Source organism: Alligator sinensis, unplaced genomic scaffold (assembly GCF_000455745.1).
Source record: "Alligator sinensis unplaced genomic scaffold, ASM45574v1 scaffold1023_1, whole genome shotgun sequence".
Lineage (NCBI taxonomy): Eukaryota > Metazoa > Chordata > Crocodylia > Alligatoridae > Alligator > Alligator sinensis.
In genome coordinates this window covers 144,498-150,002 of record NW_005842373.1, presented here as the reverse complement: position 1 = coordinate 150,002, position 5,505 = coordinate 144,498, and positions in this window count along the sequence as shown.

Here is a 5,505-nt window from a genome sequence, read left to right as displayed (position 1 = left end):
GGAAAGAGTCCTTTTCCTCTTTTTCCCTTTTTGCTTTTCCTGAATTTTGGAATGGGATAATACCATGGGGCTATTCATCCCTGGAACAGACTTGACTAGGGTTGGAGCCTGCCAGTTTTTGCTGAGAGATTTGGGCCATTATTAAAAACTTGGCTCGCTTTAGGCCAAGGCTAAAAGCCTGGCATATTTGTTGCTGTTGCAACTACTTTTGGCCTCAGCCTATCTGTGTAGCCTGAACCCTAGCAGTTTTGGTCAGTTTAGGCATTACCCCCGTTTCTTGTTTTGCAACTGTTGGGTCTCAAGCTTAGCTGTGTAGCTGAGGCAAGCTGCATGTTCAGGACAAATGTAAATAGGTCTGGCACCCTTTGCTTGGCCCAGGCCTCAGCACAGGCTTGGCCAAGCCCTTCTTTGAGCTCTCTTGCAGTTTTCTGACCCAGCATAGGTGGGGGGCTTAGGACTAGGAATTTTGAGAGCGCAGTATACTAACTGAAGCCACAAGCCACCATGTAGAAGTGGAAATCAACACCCTACAGCTTCCCAGGGAGCAACAAGGGGCCCCTTATGCCACAGAAGGACCCACACTCACTAGCAGCTCCCTAAGATGCAGTGTAAACCTAAGGAGCAGCTTACAGGACTCTCCTGCTGAGCAGCAGGGATAGAGCACAGGCTCCATGAAACTAACCCTTGGGTGAACTCCCTGTGCCTCAGACTGCCTGGGCATGGCTGGAGTCTCCCCAGAAGGGGTGCAAACTAGAGACTCTGTAGTTGGCAGCATTTTAAATTGTATTTGGCGTTTTCCTTTGTTTTCTATAACAAATCTGTCCTTTATGTTTACGCCACTTGTGAGGAGGGGTTTTGTTTATGCAGGACACCCCAGCCAAATTCAGTGATCCCAGACTTCTGGGTGGGGGCTCAAGCCACAGTGAAAACTTATTGGGGACCTTGAAATTTGAACCCAACCCTTCTTGCTATTGACTGGTGCCTGGCAGAAAAATTACACATGTATAATTAGCTTATTTCACAGCTAACCTGTGGAGGTTAGCTGTGAAATAAGCAGAGGTAACTCTGCTACACAGTCAGGCGGGTGGCCAACTGGCTTAGGGACCGCACCCAGAGAGTGATGGTGGATGGGTCGTTCTCAGCCTGGAAGGAGGTGGGCAGTGGGGTTCCGCAAAGTTCGGTCCTTGGACTGGTGTTACTTAATATCTTCATCAGCAATTTGGACGAGGGTGTAGAGTACCCTCTCCAAGTTTGCAGATGATACCGAGTTATGGGGCAAAGTTAACACACCGGAGTGCAGGGAGCAGATACAGGCCAGTCTGGACAGGCTGGATCTATGGGCAGAATGAAATAGGATGCAATTCAACAAAGATAAATGCAAGGTACTCCACCTAGGGAGGAGGAATCCCCAGCACACCTATAGGTTGGGGGATGACCTCCTCAGCAGCTGAGAGGGCTCTTGGAGTCATAGTTGACTCCAAGATGAACATGAGCCAGCAGTGTAACGAGGCCATCAACAAGGCCGATCACACCTTGTCATGCATTAGCAGATGCATGACCAACAGATCAAAGGAGGTAATGCTCCGAACTCTATGCAGCATTGGTCAGGCCGCAATTGGAGTACTATGTCCAGTTTTGGGCGCCGCACTTCAGGAGGGACAGGAAGAATCTGGAGAGGGTTCAGAGGAGGGCCACTCGCATGATTAGTGGCCTCCGTGAAAGACCCTACAAGGGGAGGTTGAGGGATCTGGATCTCTTCAGACTTTCGCAAGAGACGGCTGAGGGGAGACCTTGTAGCCGCCTATAAGTTTATCAAGGGAGGACAACAGGGAATTGGAGATGCGCTATTTACCAGAGTGCCCCTAGGAGTAACTAGGAAGAATGGGTGCAAACTAGCAGAGCGTAGATTCAGGTTACACATTAGGAAGAATTTTTTTACAGCAAGGGTGGCCAGAATCTGGAATGGGCTTCCAAAAGAGGTGGTGCTATCACCTAACTTGGAGGTCTTCAAGAAGAGGCTTGATAGTTACCTGGCTGGGGTCATCTGACCTTGGTCCCCTTTTCTGCCAGGGGCAGGGGGTCAGACATGATGATCTTTTGTGGTTCCTTCCAACTCTACAATCTATGAATCTATTAATAAGCAGTTGTGGACCAAGCAGCGGCAGCACCACCATGATGTTATGAGGACAGCAGATGGCAATGGTTTCCTTCCTGAAAAGTCATATACAGTAAAAGTTCTGCTAATTGGCATCTTACAAGCCAGCATGCTCTACTAACCGGCATGCCGGCATGTAAGATAAAGTGAAACCGGAAGTGCCCACCATGGCACTTCCAGTTTCTCTGAGTCCTCATGACCTGGGGCAAAGCAGCCTGCGCTGCTGAGCCCCCATGGTTCAGGGGCATAACAGGTTGCGCGGGGCTCTATGGGGCCAGCCTCCCTGTCCCATGGGGCCCGCAGGGCCCACAGGAGTGGTGGTGATGCAGTGGGAGAGGCAGCAGGACTCCCCAGAAGCGGCAGCCAGGGCTGCTCAATTAACTGGCATTTTTTGTTATCTGGCATCCCCCATTCCCGGGGGATGCCGGATAACAGAGCTTTTACTGTATATCTTTTGAGGGTGCTGACATGGTGAACACAGGCCACCACTATAATAAGGCTGCCTAGCCCCCAGCCATGGGTTGATAAGTTCTCAACAGTGAAGCAGGTGGAAGAAGATGTTAGAATCTCAATGGCTGTGAAAGTGAATGAAGACTGCAGCAGAACAAGATCCCCAGTTGTCTTGGTCCCCTTGTGATTGGATCAAGGTCCCTTTCCATTAAGAGCTGTTTGGAAGCTGATGTGCAGCAGCTTCTCCACGATAAAATCATTCACAGGAGTATTCCTCAAGCCCTTTGGTGATGAGCTAATGGCAACAGGAGCAGGATTATGAGGTCTGGAAGCTCCTAGTCATAAACTGGCATGAAGGCAGCAATTACAAGAAGGTTGTCTGGGACTTGGACAAGACAGGAACATAGTTCAGCAGCTGTAACTGACTGAGCAGCCCTCTTCAGGATCTGCTTTGCTCACCCTACCTAAGGAGGGGGCTAAAAAAGGTGCCCTAAACGTAGCCTGTCTACCTTCTTCCTGACTGGATAACCGTGTCCAGTGGGATCACCTTTACTGCAGTCAAAAATACCAGTGAAGACACACCATCTTTTTCAGGACCTGGAATATCACAACCCTCATGGACAACCCTAATAGTGAATGTCTAGAGTGCCACACTGCAATCGTGGCTTGAGAACTTAGGCGATACAACATCGATGTAGCTGCACTGAGTGAGACCCATCAAGTGAGAGATGAGCAGCACAAAGAACAAGGAGAATGCTGACTTCACAGAGTTGGTTTTGCCATTAAGAATGAACTCATAAGCCAACTGCATTCCCTATTGGAATTAATGACTGTCTTAAACTGGTAGGGCACCAATATGCCACTGTCATCAACACGTATGCGCTGACTTTTGATGCCGCCAATGAAATCGAGGAGGAATTCTACACCACCCTTGACCAAAGTCCTTTTTTGACATTCTGGAAGGAGACAGACTTATTCTTCTTGGTGACTTCAATGTCAGAGTCGGAAGGGACTCTAACCACTGGAATGGAACCATCGGCAAGGAAGAAATAGGAAAGGTCAACTCCAATGGCATCCTCCTCTTGATCAAACATGCACCATCACTAACACCCTGTTCTGCCAGCAAAACAGGCACAAGACATCATGGCAGCATCCACGATCTAAGCATTGGCACCTGGTTGATGATGTCATTGTCCATGCCTGGATCACAAAGATGTCCAACATCACCCAAGCTATGCTAGGAGCTAATGATTTCTGGACTGATCATTGGCTCATCTGCTTGGTCATGTCACGCAAACTGGCTCCCAAATGATGGCTACAGCAGAAGCAATGCTAATGGAAGATCAATGTTGAAGGACTCTAGGACCCAAGCAAGTGAGATTTCTTTCCCCCGAGTCTTAATGAAAAACTGGTGCATTCCAATCAATGAGAGAATGTTAGCAGCATGTGGGGTGCCCTCAAGGCGACCATCATCAGCACCTGCGAAGAGACACTTGAATTCTCTACCAGGAAACATGAAGACTGGTTTGATGAGAATGACAAGGAGGTCAAGAGTTGATCATTCACAAGTGTAAGGCCTTTTGTGCTTGGCAAAACACCAACTCCAAGCAAAAGAGATTAGATCTCCAACAAGCCACGGAAGAGGTCCAAAGAAGGACCCACAATTTGAAGAACAAATGGTAGGAAGACTAGGCAAAGGAGATTCACTGACATCCATGATATGCGTGGTTTCTCTAGTGCCACCGAATCCATCTACAATCCAAGCACTTGGGGACCAACCCCCTTGAGACATAAGGATAGAGGAGACCTGATCAAGGAAAGGGAAGCTATCACTGCACATGGGAAGGAGCATTTTGAAAAACTTCTCAATTGAAACTCTGTTATTGATGAGAATGCTCTCAACTCCATTTACAACTCCTAGTTGTGCGGGCCGGGAGCAATCCGCGGCCCTTTTGTGCACGCGGGCTGTGGCCAGCAGCCCGGGCACGCGGGGTCAGAGAGAACGGGCGACATGCTAGAATTAGGCACGGACGCGTAATGGTTGATTTAAAGATTATTTACTTACACCAAAGATGGTCGCGGTGTAGGCTGGACAGTTTTCCAGGCACAGCTCCGATTAAATCCTCGTTTGAGGACTACGACAAGCTCGCTCTCTCCCACGGAGTTGTTGAAGCTCCGTGGGTCCATTTCTTTTGCGCTTGAAGCTCCGTGGGTCCGTTTCTTTTGCGCGCAGGAAGGGATACGTCTAAGCATTAATCGGCGACGGGGAGAGGCTAGAGGCTGATCAGACCTCTGTTGCCTGCTTGAAATGCGCTGGGTCCAGTAGGCTCCGCAGCGCTTAGAGATCTTCACACAGCGTGAAGTCTCCTCCTCCTGGTGTTCGTGGAGTCCTCCCTTGCGGGGGTTCTCCAAGTTCTCCAACTTGGGCGGAAACCACCCAAGCCTTTTATATGGCTAGCAAGCCAATCACTAGCTGCCACGTGTGCATAATTTCATGCAAGCCAATAATGGGGCTCGAATTAGAATACAAATGGCGGGAACTCTTTGCAACGAGCATTTCTCAGATGCAAAAGAAATGCACACTGCAAAGAAAGCTACAAATTTGGCGGGAAAATAATTTAGCAGTGCCAAAGCGCACACAAAACAAAAATCACAACTTTGGGTTGTGACACTAGTCAGAGATGATCTCAGAATCCCCCCAACCCTTGACAAGATGAGGAAGGCCATCAAGCAGTCGAAGAATGACAAAGCTTATGGAACAGATGGAATCCCCACAACAATCTTCAAGAAGGGAGGAGAGGAGCTCACATCACAGCTTCATGCCCTGATCTTAAGGATCTGGAATGAGGAGGAAATACCAGATGACCATGATTTGTGACAATCTTCAAGAAAGGAAACAA